This window comes from Netta rufina (genome assembly GCF_964035555.1).
Source record: "Netta rufina genome assembly, chromosome: 1".
NCBI classification, from domain to species: Eukaryota; Metazoa; Chordata; class Aves; order Anseriformes; family Anatidae; genus Netta; species Netta rufina.
Window position 1 is genome coordinate 92988865 of NC_140123.1, and position 18297 is coordinate 93007161.

The following is an 18297-nucleotide window of genomic DNA, read 5'->3' on the forward strand; positions in this document are numbered from 1 at the left end:
AAGGAAGGGAAGGGAAGGGAAGGGAAGGGAAGGGAAGGGAAGGGAAGGGAAGGGAAGGGAAGGGAAGGGAAGGGAAGGGAAGGGAAGGGAAGGGGAAGGGAAGGGAAGGGAAGGGAAGGGAAGGGAAGGGAAGGGAAGGGAAGGGAAGGGAAGGGAAGGAAGGGAAGGGAAGGGAAGGGAAGGGAAGGGAAGGGAAGGGAAGGAAGGGAAGAAAGGAAAGGAAAGGAAAGGAAAGGAAAGGAAAGGAAAGGAAGGAAAGGAAAGAAAGGAAAGGAAAGGAAAGGAAAGGAAAGGAAAGGAAAGGAAAGGAAAGGAAAGGAAAGGAAAGGAAAGGAAAGAAAGGTTCTTCAACCTTCATTTTTGTTCTGCAGACCAGTAACTTGCCACCTGTCTCTACTGTTCTGGGGGCCTGCAAAGCACAGCCACGAGAGGTATTTCACGCTGTGTAACATGTTCACTGTGAGGCTGGCTGAGATGCTCATCCTTTGTATATCACAGCTACCTTCTTCAGAAAGTTTCACTGAAGAGATTTCTTTCTTGTGGGTTTAAATCAACCTGCAAGCACGTGTCCAAGCATGTGTCCACAGCTCCTGCTGTTAAGGAAGGTTCAATCTTTTAGGCACCTCTGAGAGAGGTACACAGAATTTTTTCTTTAGACTTTTCTTTTTCTGCTCCCTTTCCTTTTACTCAGGTGATGGGAGGGCAATCAGGACATCTCTCACTTCCAAGAGCACCCTGAAGAAGATGCCAGTGTTAGGGATGTTACCCCATAATAGGAATGACAGTCTACCTGTCTTTCCCTTTGTGGTTTTAGCTTTGGGTATGCAGCTATGAGCATAATGGCATCTACAAAAATGGACAGCCAGTTTCAGGGGCATTTCACAGGACTGCTAACCTGCATTAGGACACTGCATGTCCCCAGGACAACAGGATATGGAAATGTCCTGGCTGAAAACAGATAACTGTTACTTCTGGGAGGGAGAGACTGATTTGGGGGTGTACATCTGACCTGTTTAGAGCTTTGCGAGGTTGCTGTCCTCTCTGTGTTCTAAGTCTGTGAGCAAGAGACACTGCACCATTAATAAACACTTGCACCATTAACCTATGTACTGCCTGGCCATATTTCAGCATTTAATGCATTCACAGCAGCATACTCCATATGGGACCTGCTCTGCCCCAGGAGGGCTTCCTATGCTGTGTTTAGCATCCCAGTTCATCTGAGGCAGTGCAGCTCAAATACCCTTCTGTCTGACTGCTTGAAAATGCTGCTGATCATGATGGTGTGGTCCAACAGCACAGAAACATTAGAGGGTCCATCTTTCCAGTTCTTATCATAAGGCTACTGCAGCCTGTGCCCTACTCCAGCACCAATATCAGCCAGCTGTTCTCTCAGTCCATTCCCTGTTTAGGGGACTGGGTTAAGGTTAGTTCAACCAGTTAACTCTCATGAGAGCAGCCAAAAAGAGGGAGGAAACAATGCTCGCTTTAAGGTCCATTTTACAACTGCCTTTTCCATCCTGGGCTGAGCCTGGGCACCCTGCTGGACCTGTGCTATCCATACTGCTGGCCCAGCATCTGGCCCAGTAGCATGGCATGGCGTGGTGGCAATGCCTAACTCAGGCAGCCTATTTTGATATTGTTTCCTGTTCTTACTGGGCTCTTGTAGCTTTTCTAGCTCCATCATATACTGCTACATTTTTTGGATCAGCGCACTCATTTCAACACAGGGTTGCACTAAAAATACACACAGTCAAGAGATTCTGGGTACATAGGGTGCAGTGGTCTCTTTGAAGTCTTCTGATAACTGACTAGCTCTGAATGTCTGACAGTCAAGGGGTTTGTGCTGAATGAAATGACTAATGGTCATCTGGATTAATTTGTCAACTGTTTCATAGCTAAGACACAAATTGCAAGTCTCCTCAGACAGGGTTCAAACATGTGGTGTCTTGCTGAAATACAGGAACTCTCCTCAATCATTAGCTCCATACCTACCCTTCTGGTTCATACTATGGGCTGCTCAAAAGTCGATTTTTTGTGGATTATTTTTTTCTGTTTTGTGGGTTCATTGCCCTAAATTCATCTCATGGTTCCCAACAGTCACAAGGTAAACTCTTCGCTGAGTTTCATCTCTAATTTCTGCAAGGATATGAGAAAAATCATGTTTTCTGGGTGGAATCCCACAGTTCTTGTTTTAAATGCAGTACAATGTTAAAAGATGGTCTACTGACTAGGCTTTCCCTAACAAATCTCAGTGGTATCAAGACACACAAACAAGAGCAGAATAACATAATTTTAGGGGGATTCTTTTGTATTTATAAACCATAGAAAGTTTAAGGCATTAAAAATATTAAAGCAAACAAACAAACAAAAAACCTGCATATTGTCTAGCTCTCCTAAAGGCTGACAACATCTATGACCTTTGCTGTGGTCAGGAGTTCAACCTTGGTTGTTCCTGCTGGTTTGGAGAGATTATAACGCTGTCCCAATCCACAACCCTTTGAATTAGTCCCCCAAGTTTGAACCTTCAACTGGTTACCGATTGACCCTCCTAGCTTCTGCAGTCGTGCTCTCCTGATAAGCCGGTCTCCTCAGGAACAAGCCTGGAGAGCACAGCAAGTGGCAGGACACAATTACACAGAGCTATTCTTGAACACCCATGAACTGCAGCCCGCAGTCATAACTCCTGTCTCCACACACCCAGTTTAAGGAAGATTTAACTCCATGTTTTTGTGCAATTGGCATCTGGCAATATTCATGCTCTTTTCAAAGGTGTGAAAATACTCTTTATTGTGCCAGAGTAGTTCAGCAGAACTAAGTTCCCTGGAAACAGGGCATGGGATTGCTTAATCTTGAAGATGAAACAAGAGAGAGAGAATAAGGTAATGCTTTCAGTTCTTGTATAGGTAATGCTAACAGCTGAAACATGTACATAGACATGGGGAGAAGTTAAACAAAAACAGAGGCGTACAGGAGTAAAATAAATGAAAATGACTAAATGCTCACATAAATTATTGATAGATATTTGCAATGTGCCTCCCACAAAATCTGAATAAGGGAGGACAGTTTTATAGAAACAGACTTAAAAGAAATAAAACACAAATGGAAATACAACCCCCCAGTACAATTACAACCCAGTTGGTGCACGCTTGCCATCTGTGGTATTAGTTGGCAATGTAATAGCAAAAAAGTGGCAATATTAATGCAGTCCACATACATCTTGTCTCACAGAAAATCTTTTTACTCCTCAAGTAACATTCCTGTAATATTCCATGCATTTCTGGGTACTGAAGTTCCCATATCTCTGAACAATTTTTAAGCTGTGCAGTCAATAGCAACACGAGCTTTAGGAAAGCAGCAGCAAGAGATCAACACTATTAGAGAGAGGTGAACAGAATCATGTGGAAAGTGAAATCTGCCTACCAATATAGAAAGGTGGAAACAATTTGTTTGAATAATAGAACAAGACTGGAAAAAAAGGAGAAATTTAGTGTAACATAAGAAAAAAAGCAAAATGGTAGAACAAAGCTTGGGGACATGGAAAGTTGTCCCAGACAGGACTTTTCATGGGAAATGAACTAAGTAACCTATTTTTTCATGCCTTTTGCTCCCCTAGCTTCTCTATGGATAACAGAAAAGGAGGAAAACAATCTGAGAAACAGATACAACATGTTAATAAAATTAACTCTCAGTGAATCTACTTTTCTTATATGGATTCCATCTATGCTATCTATTCTATTTACTCCTCAAAGAATGTGCAGACAGACAAGAAGATGATTGGGATTTTGTGAAGAGTCTTTATCAGCCCCACTTTTCAATGTCATAGTTAGCAACAGTGGTAAAAAGTTACCACTTAAACATGGGCTTTGTTAGCTTTGTATGTTTTTTTGGGAGACACTGTTTTCTTACCCAATGATGTTGTTTTCTACAGAGTACATGCAATATTCGTAGAATCACAGAGTTGGAAGGGACCCATCGAGGAAATCATCGAGTCCAACTCCCGGCTCCACACAGGAATGTCTAAATGTGTTTCATGGTACCTATAACTTGAAATGTTTTAAATAAATCAACAATGAAGATGCCAGCCCATAGCTGGTATTTGTTTGGTATTTGTTTAATGAGTACTGTTGTTGTTACCACAGAAATATTTGGGAAAAGAGGTCCATCACCAGCAAAAACCTGTATTAGCCAGCCTGTACTCATTTCTCAAGATGAGTTCAAATTACTTTCTGAAAATTATTTACCTGGTGGCTGTAGAGCAGTTGATGACCTATGTCCAACCAATCCCAAAGAAAGCAAACACTTCCAGTTAGCTTCCTCTAGCTTCATATGAGCTTTGATATGTTTTGATGCGTTTGGGATTTGATACCAAAGGTGTTATAAAACTAGTAAGACAAAGTTTGATAAGTAAGTGGTTAAATCAACATAGGAATTTCCTGTTCTAAAACATGCTTGCTTAGTGCTGAAGTGTTGGCAATTACGTAAAGGTAGAATTAAAGCATAAATCTTTCACCTCTTAGAATAAAATAGTAATGTTATGGTTATAATTATTCATTAGAAAAGATCTGCTTCCTCATGCTGCTTTCTCTAAAGGTAAGTATTTTGGCTTGGTTTCATTTGCGCCTTTAAACACAAGACTTTTTTACACAGGTAGCAGACAAGCAAACATAATTCTTTCTGAAGGAATTAATGCAGCAACTGAACAAGAATAAACCAATGAAGAGAGTCAGACCTAAATCAAGAACGATGAAGTAAGACAAAGAAATCTAAACATACGTGTATTCTAGTCATTAAAGAGGAAAATGTAGCGAGTGGTAAGACAGCTGGATGTATGATGTTCTTTTACTAATAATGTTTATACAGAGGTGTGGAATAGTAACTACTGACTCAGAAAGTTTCAAAAACACAATTTTTTCTCCACTCCAATATATACCCATATTGCAAACAGGGCTTCACTGAGGCACTTCAGTTTTTTTTTTTTGTTTGTTTGTTTTTTTTTGAGTGAACTGTAAATGTTGCTGGAAGTCTTTACTTACGACCATAAAGTTATCCTGCAAAAACTCATGGAAAAACGTCTAGATGCTTTCTTGGTAAGCAGAACTCCCTGAAACTCAAGGAACAGCAAAAATACCCTTACTAGGAATACTGGTTCAGATTTAAAGAAACAGAAACCAAAATCTTGCATTTGCATATGTAAATATCACTTTCCCATAATTGCAATTAAATATGTTTTTCCCCCCAAAATTTGGCTTGCTGGAAAATATAAGAACATGAAGGTGAACTGCATTTTCACTTGCCTATAGCATGCCTGATCCAGTGAGCTGGGTCAATTATTTTGTTTGTGACTGATCCACGATTTACAGTTTTCTGACTTCATCTCCCCAGTTTATCATGGAATTAAAACAATGTTCAAATGTTGATAAAAATCAAGTACTTCTACCTGATGCAGGAACAGACCATAAAAGCTTGCTTAGCTGCAGGTAAATATAAGGAGGACATTTTATTTTTACCCTTTTGTAGCAGTCTAATCAACAAGTCTCTGAGCACTTTTACAAATATTTGGTTAAATGTGAAAATAACTACAGTGCTCCCGATAACGCATACCTTTAATTCCCTTTTACAGAAGAAGAAATGAAGGCAGATAGGGACAAGTCAGCCAAAGCTATGCAGCAAATTTGGAGCAGAAGTAGGACTGAAAGTGAAGAAAACACTAAGTCTTTATTATTCAGACAAACAAAAGGCAATTCTGTTTGGATACAATTTATCTCTGGTTATCTCATGCAGGTATTCAGAAAATTCAGCTCATCTAATTCCTTTTTTTTTTTTTTTTTTTTTTTTTCTTCTGCCTGGAATTATTATCAAAGAAATTAAACTCAGTGGAACAATGGTCTTTCTGGATCTTTAAAAAGAAGTTATTTCTTGATATAAGATGTTATGAGGAACACTCAATACTTTCAAAACAAAATATCATTAAATGATCAGTTAAGAAAATCTGGCTCCTCTAAATTGATAGTAATTTTCTCCAAGGTTATATTTAGATTAAAAACATAATATATAATTTCTAATTAAAATAAATAAATAAATAAATGTGGTTTGTCTTTTTATTTTCCCTGTCAGCATTTTTCTGTATTTATCAGCAAAACTAGTACATCTGATCCTAATTTCTACTAAAATACTAGTAAGTATTGAGTCACTTTCCTTTTGCAAATTCCTATTAAATATTTTTAAATGCATCTCACAATGTATTTGTGTAATCTCTTTTTTTTTATAAGAACGGTAAGATCAATCTGCATCGAAACTCATATTCACTGATGCATTTAGTTGCTTCAGGCCTGTTTGCTGGCACAAGAGTAACTATAAATCTGGTTTAACTGGCTGAATACATCAGATTTATGGCTGCTTTGTGTTACAGGTGCAACACATAGCTAACAACCAGATCAGTGAAAAAAAAGTCCCAAGTATCAGAAAAAGTCATACAATGAATTAAAGTTGTCATTCAATTTCTGTGCCACAAGACCATCGCTATTTGAATGTGAATAGCAAACCAAATTTATAGGTCAGATCCCATTCTGATGGAGGAAAATGCAGCTGCATTTACATGGTACACCCAGAAAAAATCACACAAAGAACAGAATTTGATCTTTTATTTTCTTGTTTTACAATAACAGACAAGAAACACATTGAAACTCCATGCAGTTCAAGGCAAATTAAGGTCACTTATTATCCCTGACAGTTTCTTCCCTCTGGGAGAAAGCAAAGAATTTCATAACTCTAAGACTTTCTTTGTTTCTGTAGGGGAAGTGTGAGAGAGAAAGAATCAAGAAAATCCTAGATAATTTTCTGGTTTTCCATCTTTGTAGGGCTTGAAACTCCAGAAGAACTTCCTGAATGGTTGGGAAAGAAGTGAGAATGTTCCCAGGGCCACGCCTCTCTGATCTGCAAGTGTGCGTTACCCTCTCCCGGTCCCAGATAACAGGTAATTGGTTTCAGTAGTTGTGTTTTTTTTTTTCAGCATCTTGAGTTAATATGTTAACAAAAGACTACCTTTTGTTTCACAGGTGTTCAACAGTTAGAATAAGAAATGATTCTTGGAGATGTCTGCCCATTTACTTTGATTTCCAACTAGACCTGAAGCAGGTAAATTTATGTGTGTTTGTATTCTTGATAATACCAGCAGATGCAAATGTACTACCAAAGTCAACATACGTTTAGTTTTAGCTTACTTATTAAATAACTACATTTCCAAATTTTGAGAGCTTACTGATGTAGTTTTGTGGATGAATGCATAACTGTAGCATCTCTCAGGCAGTGCTGAACAGAGGTGTTTCTCATGGTGTTGATGAAGAAATGCCATAATGAGATTCCCAGTGCTTAAATTTGGGTGAAGGCTGTTGAGTTAGTAATAGTGGTGAGTTGGATTAGCCTGTTTGTCATCTGAATGGTTTTGTCAAACTGGGGGCTTTGGCACCGAATTTGCCTGGAGATGCCTTTAATTCTGGTTCTCTTGGTGGGGTAAAACAGTCCTGTGCTGTGGTCCCAAAGTGGCAAGGACAAGCTCATCCTGACATGCCTTAAGGAAGCATTCTGTAGCTTTGCTTTAGAGAAACTTTATCTCTCGTGCCCTGAGTTTTTTATTGGACACTAGAAACACATGCAAAAAATCAGACGTAAGAAAGAAAGACAATGGAGTGAATTATACGTTGGTTATTAACAGAGTAGGAAATGAACTGTGTTGATGGAGGACTGCGGGAACAGTACAAGTTATGATTAAAGGGTGGGCAGACTTGCCTTAAACAATAGAGTAGAAGTGGGAAGCAAAGAATGACAAAGTTTTCCTGTGGTGGGATGCTGGGTGATGCCAGACACTTAAGATCTGTTCATTTACATGCTGAAATTCCGATGCTTAGCACAAGTATACAGGAGCATTAACATCCGAGCCTGTAAAAACAAAAGAGCACCCTCCCCTGCCCCTCACATTCATAAATGCACATTCATAAATATGGAGGAGGAAGCGGTTCACTGAGCGCTTAAACTATTAAGTGAGAAAAAGGTGTTTGGTGTGAGCATGGAGACAACCAGTAGCAGGCTGGATGACGTCTGAGTCCTCGGACACCTGGAGGTCTGGGCTGCTGGACAAGACAGAGCCCCTCGAGAGCAGGACCCCTCTGCAAGCATGCACTGGCCCTGAAACACCAAACCCAGCCCTGCCCTGTCGAAGGCGGCTCGTACTGCGTTACTAAAATGAAGGCTTGGCATCCTGTGCTGCTAAAAGCCAGCTTGAATAATTAAAAGCCATACACACGCAAATATTTTGTAAGAGCTTACAGGACCACGACTAGTCCTCGGCTAGAAAAGACGAGCTGAACAGACCTTTCAACTTCTGCTGCCAAGAGGAGGCAGTGTCCCCCTCCCCACCTCCACCTCCGCCGCTCCAGCTCGTGTCCCTTTGACCTTTGTTAGCAAACTGAGTTAAGCTTGCAGAATATTAACCCAGTTAAAAAAAAAAAAAAAAAAAAAAAAAAAGAGGCTTTTACTACGATAGAGCACCAAAATGTCAACCCTTCAGTGAGCCAGAAACCAACCTCCCAGCCTGAAGCAAGAAAGAGAAGAACTGGGGAAATGAGGGAATGCACTTTTCCCTTACCAGCTCAGCCGTTCTGCCTGAAAAGAAAAGGTGTTAACAGTGTTAATCAACGGGCTGCTGGCGGGTGCCCAGGTCTTCAAGTCTGTAACTAAGCAGGGTGCCATTAATTGTAATGGGGCCGCACTGAATCCCTGCCATGGCAGATCCGGTATTATTTCGTGGTCCACAAAGCCATGTGGTTACCCATCTAAAGCTTCTCCTCAGCAGGTCATACTTATCCATACCCTGCTACCCTGTCGTCCTGCTTACTTTTTTTTTTTTTTTTTTTTAACTCCTGAACTGATGTAATACATTAGAAGTGGCTACATATGGACAACATCAATATATAGAGGGATTTTCCTAGGTGTTTTACATCTCCCTTTCTCCTTACCTTTAGCCATTGTGCTACGTATTTGGACAAATCCAAAGGGGGAACTTAAGCACAGAAAAATTGCCTTTGGAAACCTAAATTGTTAGGCATCCTAATAACTGAGGGAGCTGTCTTGAGAGAGGAATGGAACACACCATCAGTACAGGAGCCTCCAAATGATCTTCAAAGAAAAAGTGAATTTTGCAGGTGGAGGCACGTTCAGATTCTGCCTGTAGAGCAGCACAGCTCTCCTTGATGGTCATGGGGCATCTCTCTTTTGTGGCTGTGGTGACATGTGGCAGTTTTCAGGGCCATCTCCCTCTGTCCTGGCAAGGAAGCTTATCAGGAAACCTCACAACCAGGCACCCTGCTTCAAAAGTAAAATATCTTTAAGCTCTAAAGGCCACCGGCAGATTTAAAGACAAGGCAGATTTAAGGACATGATTGGCAGATTAAGGACAAGGACAAGCCAAAAAGGTGAAAACTTTAGAGAACCATTGTAGGCATGACTTGGGACAATCTTACATTTTGCTTCAGGAGAAATTCAAGACCAGTTTCTGCAACTAAATCCACAGTGGAAAATTACTGAATTTCACCAACTCCTTTTGGGAAAACATGAGCAGAAATAGCCCCACAAAAAGGTCCAGCTGGAAAGTCTGCGCAAAAGTTTAAAGATGTTTCAGCAAATGCTTCCCACGTATTAGTACTAAAAGATCAGAATAGTAAGTTCATGTCTTTGAATAAATATTAAGAAAGCTTAGTAAAGCTGGAAAAATACTGAAGGTATGATTTTGGCTTCTTGGTGCCCTGGATGTGATTTCTTGATGCGCATTTGAAAATATAAACAAAGCCCAAACACTCATCATGCCATGCTTCAGGACTTTCCCTTATCTGGAGTCTCACTGCAGAGGTGTTAAGCACAGCATGCAACGATGCTGTAGCTAATTTGGGGCTGTTATTACAGTGAGTGGAAGTTCTCCACGCACCTATGAACTTACGCAGTTATACTCTGAGGCTTTTGGATGTAAGTCAATTTTTATTGAACTTGTGAGTTCAGCTTTGGCAGAGAACAGCCTTATTCTTTTCTAGATCTGCTTTACAAGTGAGTTAACCCAAATCACTCGAGTCTTATAAGACTCTGACTTGAGACTACTGACAGCACTAATCTTTTAAGAGTGCCCCTTTCTTAAGCAGACCTCAACGGTAAAAGAAAAAAGGAAGTAATTTCCTAGGCCAATTTTACGAGCACTCGCTATCAGCTTGGTTTAGGGAAGGGCTGAGGCTCCTGATTTGCATACGGCGCTTTGAGAAGCAGACGAATAATGAGTACTGATTACTGATCTTTAAAAAACTCCGTCTCAACCCCCCCGCTCGGGGGCTGGTGTCTCTCGCTGCCCTCTTCCCTGTAGCGGGTTTGTTTTGCAGACGGGCGCAGGAGGAAGAGGAGGAGGGAAGAGGAAGAGGGCTGGGGGAAGGGAAAATCCCGGCTCCCCCCTGCCGGTGCCCGGCCTCGGCGGGGGCAGGTGCCCGCAGGTGGATGCGGTGCCCGGCCCCTTCCCTCCTCTCCCCCCGCCCCAGCTCCTCCCCGGCCGCCGCTGCTCCCGGCCGGCGCCGCGTCCCGCTCCGGATCCGCTCCGCTTCTGCTCCGCCGCGGCGGGGGCGGCCCCAGGTAAGCGGGGGCTCCCCCTTGCCCGGCCCGGCCGGGCCTCGGCGCCTCCGGGGCCGGGGGGCTGCCCCTGGACCCTCGCTTCGCCGCCCTGTCCCGGCCGCCCCCCTCTCCCCGTTTTTGCTGGCGTTTAACCGAGGCTTGGCTTTTGGGGGCGCCGAGTGACCCCGGTGGCAGCGTGGAGGCCGTGGCCCCCACCCCCGGTCCAGCCGCTTGCCTCCTTCCCAAAGGCTGGCCCTGCAGCGGTGGGTGAGGCAAGGTGGGACCTGGAAGCCGGTAACGTGGTTTTTTGGGGTGCTGGGGCCAAGCTGCAGAGAGCTCTGTGTATGCTAAAGCCGCCCCAGCTGGTGCTTCTCGAGGTGAATGTTATCTGTTCGTGCCGTCGTGATGAAGGGAAGAGAGATGCTGTGAGATGGGGCAGCTCCTTCGAGGTCACGGAGGCCGTGGCTGTTCCTATGGAGGTTAAACCAAACCTAATTCTGGGACCTCCTTGCTGTGTCACTGCCGTTTGGTTTCTTGTAAAAGCGCTGGCTTTTGGCTACAGGTGGCACGGTTTGTCGAGCAGCATTTTGGAAGAGCAACGTTGTTGATATGAGCAGAGCACCTTCCAGGACGATCCATCTCATCAAAACGTCCAGGCCAAGACCTTGAGGGTTGGAATAAAGCCCCCCTCTGCACGCTGTTTTGGGCAGCTTTCTTGGTGATCACACCTTACCGGCACCTAGAGTTTCACTGCAGGTTTGCAGGGCTGTGTGTAGGTCAGTGAATTTGAGAGGCTGCTCTCACACTGCGCCGTTGTCCTGAGTATCCCTGTTTGCCCTGAGTTAAATTACACGTTCAACGCTTCAGAAAGACCTGGAGGGAGCAGCTTCCCCTCTGAAGGCTGATTTGTGCTAAGTGGGGCAGTGTTAGGTGAGGAACGAGACGGATGCTGTGTGGGACATCGAAAGTTTACGTAGGGCAGCGGATCTAGAGCAAATCTGTTGTGGCAGTCCAGCCTAGGTCGAAATGGTATTCTAGGAAAAACAGATTGAAGCAGCATTCTGGGTTGCTGGTTGGAATATTTCCCTTGGAGATGCCACTCCTGGAGGTACAGGACCTTCCCCCGCTGTGTGCAGTCTGCCTCAGTGCAGGGTCTGCCCACCCTGAGCATCTCTGGTGCTGCATCTGCAGCTCGGCTGCATCTGCGCCACTGCGTTAGTACTTGTCCTGTGTCTTCAATGCGTGGATCCCTAAACCAGTCCCTGGCAATGAGGGTTCACCCTGTGCGTTGGATTCAAACCTCCTGCTGGTCAGCTTGCTTTTCTTCCTTATCTGCCATAGACCCCTTGAAAGTGGTTTATAGCCCCTCAGCAGGTGGAGCTCACAGGTTGAAAACAGCTGACCTAGACAAATACCTAAATAAGCCAGTTTTGTTAACATTGCTAGCTTTTATTTATTTTTCTGCAGGGTGGGTGCCTCCTGCTAAGTGATAACCATGTCTGCAAGCTCATTTGTTTGCAACTTGGATGTGGTAAATAGGTGTTCTTGAGAGCTTCCTCCCTCCCCCCCCCCCCCCCCCCCCCCCCCCCAAAGAAGCAGCCAGAGGCTCTCACTGCTGCAACCCGAGACTTGAATTTTGCTGCTATTGAAGCTGAGGTTGTTTGCTTCTGCTATAGGGGAAATGGGCAGAGGCAGAACTGGGGGTGTAATATAGGGAAAGAAAGCACCGAAATGCCAGGCTGGCAGTTAGAGCATCCTCTAGCAATTCAGTGATCAGTGTATGAGGTGCTGGGTGCCATGGGCAATAGCTGCATCCGTACCAATGGATAGATCCAACTCCCACCATACCAGCAAATCTGATTCTTTTGGACTCTTGCCCTCCCTGTCTTGGAAACAGCTTTTAGTAGGGCTATAACTCTTCTGCCACTCATCATCCACTCAGCTAGGCAACGCCTTCTCTGCCTCCTTTCCCACTCCACCTTTCCTAATTGCTTGCATGTGACTTTTTTTTTTCCCCCCCTTATATATAAGCATCTCATTTACTCATGATAGGCAGTTTCATTGGTAACGTTTGTTTTCAGGGAAGATAAATAGAGCATTACTCATACTATGAATACAGCATCCTACAACAGTTTAAAATGAGACTGGTACGCGTAGAACTTAATACCTTTTTTTTTTTTTTTCTTTTGCCTGTGAAAGTAGTATGAATCTTGGTTTGCTGGCCTCGAGAATGCTGCTGTATTGTGGACTTTATTTGAGTTTCTGGTAGAGCTTATCAAGAGGTGCTGTGTGTTTTTTTTTTTTTTTTTTTTTTCTTTTACCACCTGTTGATAAGTGGTTCTATAGTTTAATGATGTTTTAGGAGCTAATCTGGAAGAGCTCCAAAGCTATTTCTTAGGAAACCTAGGAATGCTGAGGCTCTATTGTGGCAAACTGACTTTCTTGTAAGTATTTGCAGTCTTGTATAGTACTCTGCAAGACCATAGAGTCACAGAATATCAGAGTTGGAAGGGTCCCACAAGGATCATCAAGTCCAACTCCTGGCTCCACACCGGACCACCCTAAAACCAGACCATGCGTCTGAGAGCCTTGTCCAGATGCTTCTTGAACTCTTGTCAGGTTTGGTGCCCTGACTACTGCCCTTGGCAGCCTGTCCCAATGCCTGACCACCTCTGGGTGCAGAACCTTTCCCTAACCCCCAGCCTGACCCTCCCCTGTCCCAGCTCCATGCTGTCCCCTCGGGTCCTGTCACTGTCCCCAGAGAGCAGAGCTCAGCGCCTGCCCCTCCGCTCCCCTCCTGAGGGAGCTGCAGGCCGCCATGAGGCCTCCCCTCAGCATGCTCTGCTCGGGGCTGAACACACCAACACTTTAATATTACTGCTTGGGCACACTGAGCAGAGCTTACCCTTATTGAGGAGGTTAGTTGAAAAGTGAGAACACTGAAATAACTCAATTTCAATTACTTTAGACATTCAGGTTCTTGTTGATTTGGTTTTGACCCATACAGAGGTTAAATTTCACCCCAAAGGAATAAATTACATTTACTGCAATGATAAACAAAAAAAAAAAAGGGAAAAATATCCAGTACTACTTCTAGATGTATTGAGGAAATCTTGTTGATGAAATTATATGAATATTCTTATTTAATTTATTTCCTCTTTGAAAAGTAAATGGATTTTTAAACCTTTTTATAGTTTATTTGTAATTCATGATGTTTTTAATGCTGCTTGTTAAACAGGGACCTTGACCATGTTTATTTTTTTGTTGTCCAGGCAGTAAAGGCAAGAATTGCCCATTGTGTGAAAAGATTATGCAAGTAAATTTGGAATCACCTCTTTGCTCATTTGCTCCCCACCACTTACTATCACGATAGTCTACCCTTAGCTACCGAAGTTTCTTTGATAACATAAAATGGTTGGATGTAAACTAATAAAAGCATACTTCCTTTCTAGTATCATCAAGAGAAGCCATAATTTGTTGGTTTATTCTGTATTAAGATTGAGCTTTGCACTCCATTAACATTTTAATGAGTATGCTGTATTTCTTTATCTGGATAATAAGAATGGATATTTTTGGGTATGAATTGGTGTTAGTCACTGCTTATCTAGATTGGATACTTTTATGCTTGCTTCTCTTAGAAGCTGAACTTGTCTTTATGCATTTGATTTTTAACATTTTTTTTTATCTTGTGTGCACGTGTTTGCTTTTACATAGGTATAGTTATCAGGAACTGGTCTGTTTTTTACTTATTTATTCAGTTGATGGTCTTTATCATAGAGCTTAGCAAACAGCTAATAGCATTTCTGCTTAAGGAAATGGCACAAAATATGCATTGAAGTAGTAAAGAAATACGGGAAGTGTACTGTTAGCAATATAATCTTGGCATCATTAGCCAATTGACTGAATTTACAGTGTTCTATTAGTATGGTTGAAGGTAACTGTTCCATCTTGTTGACTTACACGTGTCACCTGTATACAATATATAGCTATCTCTATGGAAAAGGCTGTGGAAACTAAGGTAGCTGGTAGTACGTGCAGAGTTCTGCACCTCTAGAAGCATGGTACTGTTTTTAATTAGCAGTTACAACATGGTGTGTGATAAGGAAGTAACATTTTTATTTCTTGCTTGGAGAAACTAGGATAAAAGCCTAGGGTAAAAGTCTGGTTTTATGAACAAAAATGGGACTCTATCTCCTGTTTGTTTTTCCATTGTATTTTTTTTTATTCGTCTTTATGGGATGTTGACTCCTGGTTATTGAAGGATGCACACAGTATAAAAGGAGCCATGACCTGTTGCTGCTGCAAGGAGGCGAAAGCAGAGGCTTGCCTTCATCTGGCAGTAGCAAGGTGAGGGGCTAAGGAGGACGGGGCGGTGAGGAGCACCTACTGCTGAGCAGCGCCACTCTGCTCAGTGCTTTTCTTGTCCATGGGACAGTGGTCGAGAGGAGGAAGACAAGCCTTTGGGGGACTCATGTTCTAGGGAGTCTATATCCAGTTAAGTAGCAAGTTATCAAACGAAGTGGAGACCTATCAAATTACCACTTTTTTTTTTTTTTTAAATATACAGGATTGATTTGCAGGAAGTCATTGAAAACTTTTTTTTTTTTTTCCACAAAAAAAGTGTTGGATTCAATTTGTCTTGGGTGAATCTAATCTTTTCAATTTTCTCCTATTCTGACAACTTTTCTTGGAAAAAAAAAAGATGCAAGTTTTCTAAGTCTAATAAACTGTGACAGAACTGTACTTATAACACTCCTTAGACACATATTAGAAGGAGCTAAGATATTTTAATAATGGCTTCCTGCTGTGAGACAGTGTTCTATAGAATAGGATGGCTTGGGTTAGAAGGGGCCTTGTAGACCATCTACTTCCACCTCCCTCCTGCCATAGGCAGGGATGCCACCCACTAGATCAGGTTGCCCAGGGCCTCGTCCAGACTGGCCTTGAACACTTCCAGAAATGGGGCATCCACAACCTCTCTGGACAACCTGTTTCAGTGCCTCACTTCCCTCTGAGTGAAGAATTTCCTTCCAGATCTAAATTTCGTTCTAATCTAAATCTTCCCTGTAAGTCCCCTTCAAGTACTGAAAGGTTGTAATGAGATTCCCCCAGAGCCTTCTCTTCTGTAGGTTGAACATCCCCAGCTCTCTCAGCCTTTCTATGTAGGAGAGGTGCTTCAGCCCCTTGACCATCTTTGTGGCCCTCCTCTGGACCTACTTTAACAGATCTACAACCTTCTAGTGCCGATGGCTGTATATTTTATACTCTTACCATTGGCTATTATTAGAAACGTTCAACATCTTTGATGATGACCTTGATGAGGGAATAGTGTCCACCCTCAGCAAATAGGCCGATGATACAAAGCTGGGAGGAGCAGCTGACATGCCAGAAGGCATGTGAGACCTGGACAGGCTGGAGACCTGGGCAGGAAGTAGCCAAATGAGGTTTAACAAATGAAGTGTAGAGTCCTGCACCTGGGAAGAAACAACTGCTGGGCTCCCCGGTACAAAAAAGACAGTTATCTCCTGGAAAGAGTCCAGCGGAGGGCCACAGAGATGGTACAGGGCATGGAGCATTTTCTCTATGAGGAAGGGCTGAGAGACCTGGGTCTGTGCAGCCTGGAGAAGAGAAGACTGAAGGGAGATCTTAGCAATGTTTATAAATACCTGAGGTGTGGGAGACAAAGGGATATGGCCAACCTCTTTTCAGTGGTTTGTGGGGACAGGGCAAAGGACAATGGTCAAAATGGAGCACAGGAAGTTTGGCACCAACATGCAAAATAACTTCTTCGTGGTAAGGGTGATGGAGCACTGGAACAGGCTGCCCGGGGAGGTTGTGGAGTCTCCTTCTCTGGAGATATTTAAGGCGCATCTGGTTGCCTACCTGGGCAACCTGCTCTAGGGAACCTGCTTTGGCAGGGGGGTTGGACCTGATGATGTTTGGAGGTCCCTTCCAACTCCTTCAATTCTGTGATTCTGTGAAATTATAGCATTATTTCTTTGCTTTCAGAGTTGTGGAAAAAAAAGCAAACTTGATTTTTGGAACTTCTGGAATGCTGGAGAGCCAAGTGCTTGTTCTGCTTAATATTGGAGTAAACTGAAGGGTTTGAAATTCAAGGGCTTGACAGCATATGAATGATGATTCCCTTTCGTTCATTGGCTATGCTTTTCCCAGTGCTGTAAGGTGTTGCATGACAAGCTGATCTGCAAGGCTTTGCACCCTGGACATTGTCTTGTTCTTTGAAGCCCACTGCAGGGATGACTTCCATCCCTGTGTTCTTGCATAGGGATCCCTGTACCCTTTAACTCTGCCATCTCACTTTAAGGAACATTTGAGGTTTCTTCAGATGTACCTGGTAATGTGCCATTATAACTTGGCACATATTTGGGGAAGTGACTGGTGGGGGAAGGGAAGGTTAATTCTGTGTTCCCACCAAACTTTTTTCTTATCGATGTGGGTTTACACTACTTTTATGTGGGATGTAAATTTAAATCTGTCAGATGTGTGAGCCTGAACTATTGGCCTGAGATAAGGCAGCACCATGCTTTCCAGTTCTGTCGCTCTTGGAATGGGGACTGTTTGGCAGGTCAGTTTGTTTTTCCATGGCCCAGCGTGCTTATCCGTGAATTTGCTGCAGTATCCTTGATTTGTTTGTAAAACTTTTTGAAGTGTCTCAGTGATGTATGTTCAAGAAACCTGGATTGTATCATTATTGGATGCTAGCCATCTTTTTTTTTTTTTGTACTTGAAACGCGCAATCTAATGGGAGTCTAGTGTTTTTGGTGTAATCTCTTTTTAATACCATGGCAAATAATTTCATTGAAATGTGTATGTACCTATGTCTTGCCTATGTTTTGTGGTGTGATAATGGAAAATCTCTTATTAGAAGTTAGAGGGGAAGTAATTTAACAAGAACTGAAATGGGAGAGGTGGTTAACAGCGAGTTAAACAACAGCTATTTCTTTTCTTTTTTCCCTGTAGTTAATTAAAAAAATAGAATGAGGAAGTCTGTCATCTGCCAGCTTGTAAAGAATTTCAAATTGAAATGTAGAAAATATTCTTTTTGTTTGTTTGTCATGCCTGGCTTACCTCAGAATCACCTAGTATTCTTCCTTCCATCTGTTAACATTAAATTTCTGTACCTTTTTTACTTCCTTCTCAGAGAACAAGGAACAACAATATCTTCCTGTGAAGTGTTACTCGTCCTCTGAGTTTAGGCAGAACTGCATTTCCCAGCTCTACAATGAAGAATTGACTAAGAAGGGATGCGACATAAAAGAGAAGTCCTGCAGACTTAGTCACCAGTCTTGATGGACTTACTGTAAGTAGGAGAAGGACTTGTTTTCTCTTGTCTTCCATGCAAGTAAGAGTTCAACTGTGTGTTATTTTATTTATTTTTTGGTAGCACAAATAGGCAAATACCATGATCAACCTTCCTAAACTGTCACGAGGTATTGGCATGCTCTGGGTGCTAAGCTGCGGTTGACATCTGCTTCAAAGACACTTGAAATTCAGTTCTGGGTGAGGTGACATCTAGGTGCAGGCTCTAAAACAACCTTCTGTTTTAGGCTAAATTATGCTGTGTCTTAGTGGAGCTGCTTTTTATAGTAGCGGCTTGCAACAGGGGTGGTGGCATTGTGCCGGTGTGCGGGGCTTGTT